The sequence below is a fragment of the Cryptomeria japonica genome, chromosome 4 (genome assembly GCF_030272615.1).
Source record: "Cryptomeria japonica chromosome 4, Sugi_1.0, whole genome shotgun sequence".
In the NCBI taxonomy this organism is placed as follows: domain Eukaryota; kingdom Viridiplantae; phylum Streptophyta; class Pinopsida; order Cupressales; family Cupressaceae; genus Cryptomeria; species Cryptomeria japonica.
Genome location: NC_081408.1, coordinates 633,690,263 through 633,703,161, shown reverse-complemented (window position 1 = coordinate 633,703,161; position 12,899 = coordinate 633,690,263).

The window sequence follows — 12,899 nt, the reverse complement described above, 5'->3', positions numbered from 1 at the left end:
AATTGGATGAAGGTACCATCAAATTTAGTGATGGGCTGAGTTGCCAGACGTGTTGATATAGTAGGTAAACCATGCGATCTAGGTGATGTTGGCAATCTGGTCAAACATAAAGGCTCCATAGAATATTCGCCCATGCCTTGGTCTTTGATTTGCATTTTCTGTTTGAAGTCTCCCTATAAGGAGTTGGATTTTGCTGTTGGTGGATCAGGTGTCGAAGACCGCTGCTTTTCTCTGTTATGAGGAACCAAACTGTCCTGGGCTGCCCCCATTGTGTTGCAATGTTGAAATGGATTGTGATCAGCTGATATGGAGATTTCTTGTCCATCATAAGGAAACTTGACACACTGGTGATATGTAGAAGGTACTACTTGCATTTCATGTATCTAAGGTCATCCTAATAAGATATTGTAGGTGAGATCAATATCTAAGACCTGACATATAGTATCTTTTTGTACTGGTCCTACTTGAATAGGTAATATTACTGTTCCTTTGGAGGACCTTTCCTCATCATCATATGCTTTTATAGTAATTTTTTTACAAGGATCAATAGATTCTTTTGAGAAGCCTAATGCACGGATAAGCTTTAAACTACATATATTAAGTCCGGCTCCTCCATCTATTAAGACTCTTTTTACTCGGTGTTTGCAAACAATGACTGCAATATGTAGAGGAGTATTATGCGGGTGACTCAATGAAGTATTATCATGCTCTGAGAAGGTGAGGTTACGAGATTCTGTCATATGGGCGACCATGGCTTGAAATCTGTCTGTATCCAGATTTTGAGGTACATTTGTCTTCAATAGCGCTTGCTCCAATATGTCTTTGTGTTTTGGAGATGGTTTCAACAATTCTAGGATAGATATCTGAGCTGGAGTCTTGCGTAGTTGGTTAACTAAGTCATATTGGATCTTTGGTGTGGCAGTTGGAGGTGCAGTATGTCCCTTCAAGACATATTTCTGAGTCCGGGTTGTCACATTGACAAATTCATGATCATACCTATCTCGAATGGTTATGACATTGACTTGATGGTCTTTAGTTGATATGTGGTTGATTGTGTTGTTGTAGATGTGATTAATACGAGCTTCGCGTGTATCATTTGAAGTTGATGCTCCATCTTTGTTATAATTTGGGAGAGTATTTTTGAAGGCTTCATGATCATTATTTTTTTTGAGACCATCCACTGTTAAGCCACCTCGATCAATCATGTCCTGGATTATGTGTTTCAATCTCATGCACTTGTTTGTTCTATGACCCTTGTTGCGATGGAAATCACAATAGTGTGAATCATTCCACCAAGGTGGTTTGATTGGGGGTTCATAATTGTTGATTGGAGGCAAAGAAAGAATCTTGTTTGCCAACAGTTCTCTGAATGCGGATTCTAATGATTGGCCCAGTGGTGTGAAGATACGCTTTTGGAAATTGTTCGTGTTGCTGCATGAATTGTTGTTAGGTCCTGGATTCAGGTTTTTGCTTTGATTATCGTTGGCGTTGTTGGTGTTGAGTTGTCCTTGAGCATTGTTTGGTGCATATGTATTAGCACTGGGAGTAGCATTTTTAGGATTTTTCGCATTTTGAGTATTTCCTGATAATGCAAGCACTGGTTGTTTAGATTTGGGATCATATGATTCATTGTTGCTTTCATTTTTGTTTCGCGTCTAAAATCGAGATTTGTCAAGATTGGTGTTGTTTTGGTTATTGTAGTTTGATGAGTTCGTTCCTTCCTTGTAGAACTTGAGTGTTCCCTTTTTGACACAAGCTTCCTCTACTTGAATGCCATTTTCAATCAATTTGGCGAAAGATGGTATGCATTGAAGTTTGAGTCTATAACTCATTTCACCATTTAAGTTATCAATGAAGATTTCCATTTTCTCTTTTTCAGGAATATCTCAAGGATATCTTGATACCATGCGTCGCCAACGCTGAAGGAATAACATGAATGTTTCATTGTTCTTTTGTTTGGTGTTGCAAACATCTAGCATGGTTATGGCATGTCGGATGTTGTAATAATAGTGGGTGATGAATTTGTTAACCAATTCGTCAAATGATCTGACAGGTGGTGTAATCTTGGATAACCATTCCATTGTTTGTCCTCCTAGGCTTCTTGGGAACAACCTCATCAAATAAGTGTCATCATGAGAAAATTCAAGACTCATGGTGCAAAATTCTTGAACATGATCTCGAGGATCACTTTTCCCATCATATTTATCAAATTTGGAAACGTCTAAGTTTGGAGGAAAAGGTACCATGTTTAATCTTCTGTCAAATGGATAAGGACAAATTTCATTTATAGAGTACCGCACTGTTGTCCCTTGTTGCATATCTTGTATTTGTCTTTGCAACATTTGCATTTGTTGAGTAAGAGCAACCAAGGGCGCATTATCTTGCTGAGGGAAGAGTTCTTCCCTTGTAGTTGTTCTTAACTGAAAAGGTGTAGTAAATGGTATGTGTTGTTCTGAAGTTTCAAATTGTAATGCCCATACCCTAGTCGGACTTTTAAAACCCGTTTAACCTTGATTGACTTCCTATGTGGCATTCTTGAATGGTAGATTAACCGATATGCAATGTGTAGTTTAGATAATATAAATAAATTGTGCATACTTATTATTGTGCTTTTGCATCGATTCTCGTGTAAATGTAATTGTTTCCTAACCCTTGAGATAAATCTTGAGCTAACACCTTCATTGAATATGTATATGTATATGCATGCTTGTATGAATTCATGGGTGTAGGAGATTGCAGGTACAACACCGCTTAGGGCAAGGTTCATCTCCTTTGGAATTTGCAAGGTTGAGTATGCTCCTTCATCTTTTGAATTCGGATTTAGTGGTCATATAACTCTCGTCTTGCCTTAGCCATGGTTAGGTGAGCATCGTGTGTGGATTCGTGGGGCTTGCTTTTTATTGGGATGCGTGTCGAGAGATTTGGAGGACTTCCTCGATTTGCATGCCTTGCACGAGGTAAGTGAGGGTTTGTTATCCTAAGTATTAAATTCAAAATTAATGAGTAGGCGTACACAATCGTGATATAGGAATTTAAATAGGTAGCTTCTTTTATATGATTAATCATTAATTTAAGAGATTTGCTTTAAATTATTATTGTAGCAAGCTTAAGGTATTTAACTGGGGTTAGTGTGCTCATTTACACATTTGCGACATTTACGCATTTGTAGTTGAGAAATTAGAATAAATCAGACTCTTGCATTAGATTAGTCATTTATTTAAAAATGTCGCTTTATTATGTTATAGCAAGTTAATTTAATAGCTAATTTTAAAATAACGAATTTATTGAGTTATGCGTTTTAGAAAGGAAAAAATTTTAAGTCATTTGGGAGATAGAAATAAATTACTCATTTCCGCATTTTGGAAGAAAAAAGGGGTAAATTATTATTATTTAAACGAAATTATTTCCCTCTTACTTGTAAAGTCGATATAGTATAAAAGTTTGATTTTTAGAAAATTAAATTAATCAAACGCCTTACCCGGTCAATAGTTCCGAATTATAAAAGTAGGCCTAAAATTTATAGTGAGAAATTAAAATTTAAAAACGCAATAAGAAATGGAAGCTTTTTAATTTTAAAGGAAAAATGAATAAGAGGGATTGAATAAGAGGTTTCCATTTTTCATCCATTTTATTTTAAAAATAAATGCCTAATTTCGAAATTTAAAATTAGGGCAAAATTAGGGTTTCTCTTTTAAACCTAGTTTTGTAAACATTTTGGGGGTTCTCTCTTTTGGGAAAAATGGTGGGGAAAAATGGTGTTCTCTTGCTTGGAGTTGCAGGTGGAGCTCTTCATCAGATTCATGCCTGGAGTGCGTTATAAGGTAGGATTCGAATCTACTACCTTATTTATTTGTTGAATACAAAAAGAAATTTAGTCTTACCCATGAATGATTTGGGGTTTAGTTTTCAGTTTACTTTCAGACTTGGTTGTTTCTTGAATCAAATCCTTGTTCTTAATGGATTTTGTGATTTTAAACTTGATGAGGAATTATTTTTCCCATAATGTAGTTTTTGGTAAAATCCAGAAAATGAATGGATTTGTGAAAAAAAAAGATAATGGAAGATTTGTGTTATTTTGGTTGTTTCATTCTGTGTTTTTCTTCAAAAAAAAAAAAAGAAGGAATAAATATTTGGGGATTTTAGGGGGATTGTATTTGTTTTTTTTTTTTAAATCTGTATAACCCTGGAAATTTGTTCAGCCCAGGAAAATCTGTTTTGATGCCTGTTTTTCTTTTGTTATTTAAAAAAAAAAAAATTTAAAAATGCTTTTTTAAACCCCCCCCCCATCCCTGCTGGTAGCAACTGCTACTGTTAGTAGCAGCGCTACCAGAGGTAGCGGACTGCTACCAAATGGTAGCAGCACTACCAAAGGTAGCGGCCTGCTACCATTTGGTAGCAGCGCTACCAATGGTAGCTGGGCTGCCAGGGGGGGAGGGCCCACGTGGGTACCTTCCCACTCTTTATTTTGTTTTTTTTTTAAATTTAAAAAAAGTTTATCATATTTTATTTTTAATTATTTATTTATTTATTTTATTTATTTTATATAATGGTTTTAAAAATAAATAAATGAATATATGCATATAAGATATAAAAAAATAAAAATAGAGAAGAATCAGATTAACAAGTGAATTCAAAATTAGTATAAGGGATTTACATTCAGTTCTTTGATATTATTCAATTTTAAATTCAGTTTCGTATACTATAAATCTTGGATTATTAATTAATATATTTGGACTTTAGGGAATCAACATTAGTAAATCCATACTTGAATACAAATAGTCATATTGGTTTCATCATACTCAAGTTAACACTTATTTTTTTACATGGACTAAATAGTCATGGTGGACTAATACGAAATTTTAAATAAAAGCTAACTTATCAAATCCGTAAACTTGTTCGACATTAATGGTTAGACAGTTATGGTAAACGAACATCTCTACCGGATTATGCCTATGTAGGTTTAAATTTCTATAATAGAATTTGGTTACGGAATGGCAAGACTTGTTATGATAGTGGTTGGTTATAAGTAGGTCAAGCCCCTAGTTAGGCTACCGTCAAGCAATAGAATCTAGGTTTGTTGTTTCTTTTGGTTATAATTCAATTTGACCCGCTTTTAAAAGGGATCACTATGTAATAATCAATAGAGATAGATGTTGAATAGTGTATGTGTTCGCCTAAAAGGCAGAGTTGTAAAGACATGTAAATATGTAACCTTAACTATATTAAATGCCAGAGGGGTCTTGCAGTTGAGCAGACCCAGAGATGTAGCCCTTTAGGGGTGAACTCCGAGATCATATCTGTGTTGTGCGATGTTTTTAGCTTACTTTGTTTTAAGTTTTAAATTATCATGAATGGTTGTATTCTTGCATAAGTGTATGGTGGAAATTTAATGTATTCAAAACTAAGTGCATAACATTATTCATCTGGATAAATGTAGTTATTTAAGTTCATAAAACATTGTAAATTATGATTATGGCAAAGTATTTTAAAATATTGTAATTAAAGTTGTGGAAAGAAGTATTTTGATAAGGTTAAATAGACGTAGTAATAGTGGAAAGAATCTTGCTAGGTTACATCAATGAATTAACTTGTTATTAAGCATGTAAGTTGACCAAATGAGTATGGGAAAATAAAGATAGAATTAATGTTATAATTTTCTAAGTTGGAATCTAAAGGATGATCAACATATAGGTAATTACTTTTATCTTCTCGAATGAGCAACGCCATGTTATTTATATTCCACTATATGGATGAATATATTTAGTTATTTATGTCGCAATTGTAACCAATAATCCTCACCAGATTTATTTTATAATTGGGTGAACTCAATTAGATATCCATATTTTAATCCTTATAAAAGGAATCCCTCATGATTGCTAAAATTAATCTAAAATGGGAAGGTAATTGATTTGTTGTTTATACATTAAATCTTAGTAAAAGTATCTCTCGCATATTACTTTCATTTAACAAAAAAAAAGATATGCAATAAGATAATTGTATTTTAATTCTAATAGAAGAACATCATTATGATCTTATTACTCTAATCTTGAAATGATGAATGTCATCTAGTTAACGATACTTTAAATTGAAGGATGCTCTCGTGTGTTCTAATGCATATCCATCTTAATGAAATTAGTCCATTTATTTGCATTATTAAAACTTCAAATGAATTTCCATGACTACTCACATTATACCTTTCATAAAAGAACTTCAACTCATCAGTTGGCTATGCATGAAAACAAATGAAGAGACCTCACTCTATTAATTGTAGTTAATCTTTAAGGAACGAATTCTTCATATTAACCATATCTTTTAATATTTAAGAAATATACATCAAATGTGGGTGAATATTTTAAAATCAAATGATGGAACCCTCGTTGTACTAATCGTGGTTTAACCCTAAACGAATAAATCTCGTTAGGCACATTTATAGCATTAAAGAATGATGTCAAGTGTGGATGGTTATCTTAAAACCCTAATGAATGAACTTTGTTATATTTAAAACGCTTGAACCTCTCGATGGCCTCCTCACCAACCAAAGTAATTGAACGCTTCATAAAGTTATAAGATGTCAAACCATTGAACACATATATAATCAAGATCTATGCATTATCTCGCAATTATGTTATCCAGTTTAATGGATCTAATGACGCAAGTTGAGTTAGGTGTAAGGTTATGTAATCGCGTTGGGAAACTCCTTAGGATCTTTTTAGCCTTCCGCTGTGATATCCAAGTTGTCAGGTAACTCCAATGTATCTTAATGTTGTGTCTAATTGTGAACTGAGATAACTTCAAACTATCTTAATGTTGTAACTTTTCATTAACACTCCTAATTATTTTTTTTATTTTTTTTTTTTAAAAAAAAAATTTACACTCTAATTGAGTGTTTTTAACTTAAACCCTTAGGGGTTTCCTGGCGGGGCATTACACAAATTCAGGTATTCGCATTTCTGGTATATGTTGTTCTGGAATATGTTGCTCAGGTATGCGAGTTTCTTCTTCTCTTTGTCGTTCTTGATATGTATATTGTTGAGACCAAGTTTGAAAGACGTTTGCGTCGAAATCTTCAGGAAGTTTAACGCCTTTACTTGTAAGCATGAGTAGATATTTTTCTTTGTCATTTTCCATGAGTTTTTCGATGAGTTTTTGGAATGAAGGATTTTCTTGACATTCCTGAAGAATTGCGTCAGTAATTTCAGGCTCTTCTCAGGATGGAACTTCAAAAGGATTTGATAATCTGCGATTCATACTTGATTCTGCGGGTGTCTCGCTTTGTTTGTTTCTTTGAGAGCGAGTGATAGGCATTTTAATAGAAACTTTCAGTGATGAAAGGAACAAAGTCCTCTTCGATGTGTTACTCAAGCATTGGTGGTTCTGGTCGAGATGTGTTATATGTGATGCACTCGTCGGGTAGGAAGGATGGATTGATCTTTCCTCCGTGGTTTATCTTTTGATTAAAAGCAGACTTTTGACAGTATGCTCTTGTTTTCAGGGGTTCTTTGTCAAATTCACTAGATTTGTTTTGGATATAACGTTTGACGTGATGAAGAAATACCCGATGAGATTTGAAGAGTTGACGATTGATGTATAAAAACTTATTTCGCTTGATGAATTTGGAAAAGCTAGGTTGTTGTTTCTTCAACGTGATGTTACGATAGAGGTTCTTTCTTCTCAGAATAAGGGGATTAGTCATGCATGAGTGATCAATGATTTCCTTTGATTTGTTTGGATTCAGTTAATTCTTGTTTTGAAAATTTTAAATCTTACTTTATCAGAATGAAGGTTTAGATGCCCCTTCACGATAAAGCATGTCAAATGATATGGATAAAAAGTTTCTCGATCTGGAAACTAGATTTGACAATTTGAAAATTTTAGACAAGTGTTTGTGAGATAAAAATCCGTAAGATGTTAAAGGATTTGATTGATACTGATGATGAAAATTTTTCGAATTATGATAGGAGAGACGTCCTCTATTGCTCGATTTGTTTTAGATTCTGACAACTTTGTTTGACACAAATTTAGCTTGAGAAAAGTTTTGTTTTTTTTTTTTTGTGGTTTGTTTTTGTCACTCGGGTTTGATAAAAGATGATTTTTTATGAAAAAGTCTTCTAAAATGTTTTTGAAATTTTCAAAAAAATTTCAATTTTAACTCTCTGTTTTTCGGTTTTGATCACGCGCTAGAACAGAGGTTACATGCGCTACTGAATTTCCTTGATACGCTAAAATACTAAGCACACGCGCTAATCTGCCCCTAGACACGTGCTAGACTTTAGATTTTTTTTTAAAATGACGGTCTAACAGTTGAAAAACTGATGCGCTATCCTGGGTTTTACAAGCACTAACTGTCCAGCCTTATGTGCTAAATTTTAGTTTCAAAGCGCTAGGCTGTTTCTTTTACATGCTAAAGTTCAGGCTGTTGAAAAAGTTGTTTGAAAAGCTACGTGCTATACTGGGCCTGATACGCGCTAACTGTTTTTCTTTATGCGCTAATTATGGGAACCTACGCGCTAAGATGTTATTGCTACGCGCTAGAATGTTTTTCGGATGCGCTAAAGGATTGTATACTATTTTTGCCTGAGGATGAAACGCTACTGTTTTTACTGCACGCGCTAATTTGCGTTTTGGATGCGCTAATTTGAATGTTCTACGCGCTAAGATGTTGCTCTTATGCGTTAGACTGCCCTGATTTTTCTGTTTGGGTGATTTTTTTGTGGATTTTGAATTTTGTTGAGAAATTTTCAAGTGTGGATGATTTTTTGAAATAACAAATATAAGCACAGCACACAAAGTACAATCATTTTGCCTAATCTAACAGAAAGTGTATGTTCTGTGAGGATGTGTTCAAATCTCCAATGTTTTAACAGGTTTGGATACAAATAAGACACTTCAGAAAGACTCTTTATTCAAGGGTCATAAGTAACATCATAGCCTACTAGTCTCGATACTCTGTTAGCTCAAATAGCCGTGTCACCCCCTAAAGGGCGCCCGTTTTTTTGCCTTTTGCTAAAAGTTAACCCAAAGTGAATTGCTTCACAGTTGAGTAGTTATCTTGGGAGATATATGGTGAGTAATCTTGGGGGCGGATTCTTCCCCACCCTTGCACTATGATGTTACAAATGTTTGGTTACTGACTCGGTTCAAAGTTTCTAATTCTATGGTTCGTAATCAGGCTTCCCGTTCGGCCGTCAGTGATAAACTCCCTCAGGAGGCTTCCCAACCTTTAGAACAAAGGCTTTACATATCTCGAGGATACTGGGAGAAAGTTAATCACTACGCGCAACCGTTGAAAAGGACTTTCGTCACTTTCCACATTTGATTATAGTGGGTTGGAATTCTTGGTGTCAAAGTCGTTCCCCACTTAGGTCGTTCCCTTCACACCAGCCATAAACGGCTTTAAGAGTTGATTGCAACTCTTCGGGAAAGCAGGCCTGCTAAAGGATGTAAATGCTTTGAAGTAACTGAAAGCGGTAAGAGTGGTCTGGATTTTTGATCACCCAGTTAAGGGGAGAGCATATACCTTCCACTTTCGAGACAAAGCAAACAAAGATTCTTTTTAAACCTCCAATTCAGTGATTTGCTAACCTATGTAGAGATGTTGCTCCACAAAAACATGATGTTCTTTTTAATTTTAAAAGAAAGATTTTCTGATCTATAATAATGGAAATGGTCAACAAAGCAAATTTTTCATTTTGGAGGTCAACAAAAGAAATCGTTTTTTTTTGTAAAAATAAAATTCCTCGCTCTACCTGCAAGAAACCGTTAGAATCCTGCAAACAAAAAGATAAAATGTCAGGTGATTTGGGGGACTTCTACAAGTCTAAAATTTTAATTCGGTTACAATAATTTTTTTTTGTTTTGTTTTCGATGCGCTACAAAACAAACTGTACGCGCTACAATATACGTTCTATGCGCTAAAATTTATGATAAACGTGCTACTCTGTTCCCTGGGTGCGCTGCTCTGGGTGTTGGAAGTGCTACTGTGTTTTTCTTTTTCCCGCGGTCAGTTCTGCAGGATAATTTTAAATCTGATGCGCTAATGTTTGGGTTTTAAGCACCGGATGATGTATTACAGGCACTAAACTGGGGATCGGATGCGCTAATATGTTAAGTTGATGCCCTACTCTGTGGTTTGCCCGCGTCGAGACCTACAGGAAAAATTGTTAAACAAAATCATGCGCTAAGAAAAAGTCTTCACGCGCTAAAGCAGAGAGCCCATGCGCTAAACAGTAGGCTAGAAGCGCTAGACTATTAGGCGGATGTGCTAATATATGTTTTCGACGCGCTGATTCCTGTTTCCCGCGGACCTGCATAAGTGATCAATTTGAAAAACCGATTTGTTATTTGGGGTCGGGCCCCACGATGGGCGCCAGAAATGTATGCGGAAAAAGTGGGCTTATAAAACTTAAAATGTGAAAATTTAGTTAAATACTAGTCCACACACACACACAGGACTTCTTGATGCAAGCTATGGAGTAACGTAGTGTTACTCAGCTTCCCAAGGAGGGTCCCATGGTTCTCTATCTCACAATGTCCCTCAAACCAACGTTTTTGCTCTCAGATCACTGAGCAAAATGGTTTAGGGATGGCAAATATGAGAACGAGAGATGCTTTTGATTGATTTTAGTATGAGATGTGTTGTAAGCTATGTATGATGCTAAAATGCAATAAACTAAATGATAAGATGATAAGATTAGTATGAATACTATCCTAGCATACTATATTTAGTCTATGATTGAACTAAAATGATAAAGAAAGTAATCTAAGCATGCATATTAGTCTAATTTATGATCTAAAAGAGAGGCTAAATGATGAGCATATATGAAATGAAAACTTGAAAGAATTTGAGCATAAGTGTGATGCTTCAAATTTGAAAGATGATTGTTAAGAATGGAGGGATGAGAGCTCTATTTATAGCATAAACAGGGAAATGGATGGTCAAGATTGAAAGGTTTAATCAAGGGTCAAGTTTGAAAGTTGGGGATCCATGTGCACAATTGGCACCAATGAAATGGTGACAAGTGTCAACATAGGATTGGGTTGAGAGAAGAGGTTGGAGGCATTAAAGGCCTGAGAAGACCTCATGGTTATCTAAAGGTTAAGGGTCAAGTCTAAATTAGGTTTACCCAATGGATTAAGATTTAATCCAAGGATAAACTTTTGTACAAATGATTAAGAGATAATCATGGTCAAAGCATTAATGGCCTGATGAGACCTTTGGGTTGGGTAGAGGTTGAGTCAAAACAAATGTTTTAACCATGTGGGAGGGTTTGAGTTAACCATTAATGGTTATTGGAGACTTTGGGGATTAAGTGGTTGAAGGTTGGAAGCCTTCAATGGTTTTCAAAGACTTTGAGGATTTAGTGGTTGAAGGTTGAAAACCTTCAATGGTTATCAAAGACTTTGAGGGTTTGAGAAGTGACTTCCCTTTGCTTAGGGATGTGACAAAGTTTAGAGGAGGGTTAGGTTAATTAGAAGCGATTAGAAGATTCTAGAAGGGATTAGGAAGGGGTTTGGGATTTTGCAAGTGGATGGGGGGATAATAGGATTTAATTGAATAAAATGATTTTTATTCAATTTGGTTACAATTTGGAGAAATTAAATAAATTAGATTTATTCAATTTAGGATAACTATTTAATTAAATTTGAATTTAATTAAAAGTGGATAGGGGGGATTTAATTGAATAAAATGATTTATTCAATAATGGGTATAGTGAATTTTATTTAAATAAATTGAGTAATTTACTTAATGAAATAGAAGAATGTGGATAATTTAATTAAATTGGATTTAATTAAATAGAGAAATGAACATAAAATATTCATTTAGGAATATGGTCATTTTTATATGTCTACAAAATCCTTGACTTGAATGCAACACCTAGCCTTGAAGGGAGACTTGAGAATGCTCAATGCTGGAAAAGAATGCTTGAACTTATGCCCACCTTATCAATTATCCAACTTATTGAACTTATGAAAATGGGAGGGAAAATGCCACTTATATACTCATCAATTAGGGTTAATTGACTGATTTTCGTCACAGGCTGACACAGGGAAATTTTTCCTACTTTATGCAAAGATAGGATAGAGGGGGCCCCAAAATAGGGAAGGTACAAGGGAGCCACGCCCCTTTTCTACCCTTGTCTCGGGACAAGAAGCAGGTTCAAATAGTGTGGAGGGCAAAAAAAGTACAATTTTTGGGGATGAGCAAGTCTCAGGTCTCCGATTAGGCTTGGTGATTCAAATCGCCAACATGAAGACCCTAATGTGGTCGCAAATTGCAAGGGTCACAATTTTATGACACTACAAGTTTTATGTTTGAAGTACCAGAAAATCCAAAAAAGTGAAAATGAAGAAAATACAAAAACAGTGAAAACAGTGAAAACAAAATCAAATATAAGGAAAAATGCAATAAAAACAGATGGTGAAAACCTAGCAATAGGCGTTATCTATTAGTTGGCTCTTCTATCTATGAGTTCATGTTTTTTCATTGGTCCATCCATCGCATCTATGTATATTCATAATAAGGCCTTTTGTACATAATCAGGCATAGTCGTCTCACCATGTTTTATAAATGTTGTATTTTGTTTCTAGATGGGGGCAAAATCTTGAACTTAGCTGGGGGCAACATTGAAAACTCGGAAAAATAAAAACAACAAAAAATTTAGAAAAGCCAAAAACAATTTGGATTTTGAAACAGACAAGAAGCAATAAGACAACAAAGCAAAACAAAATTAAGATGTAGACAAAATCAAATCATGAAACTCAAACTTTGGGAGATTCAACAAGCAAGTAGCAATGCCTATCAACAATCATTAATCGGGATGATTATATTTATTTTGACTAAGAGAACATACATGTGACATGCATGATTCAATGTTTGTATCTTGATTTTTGTTAATCAT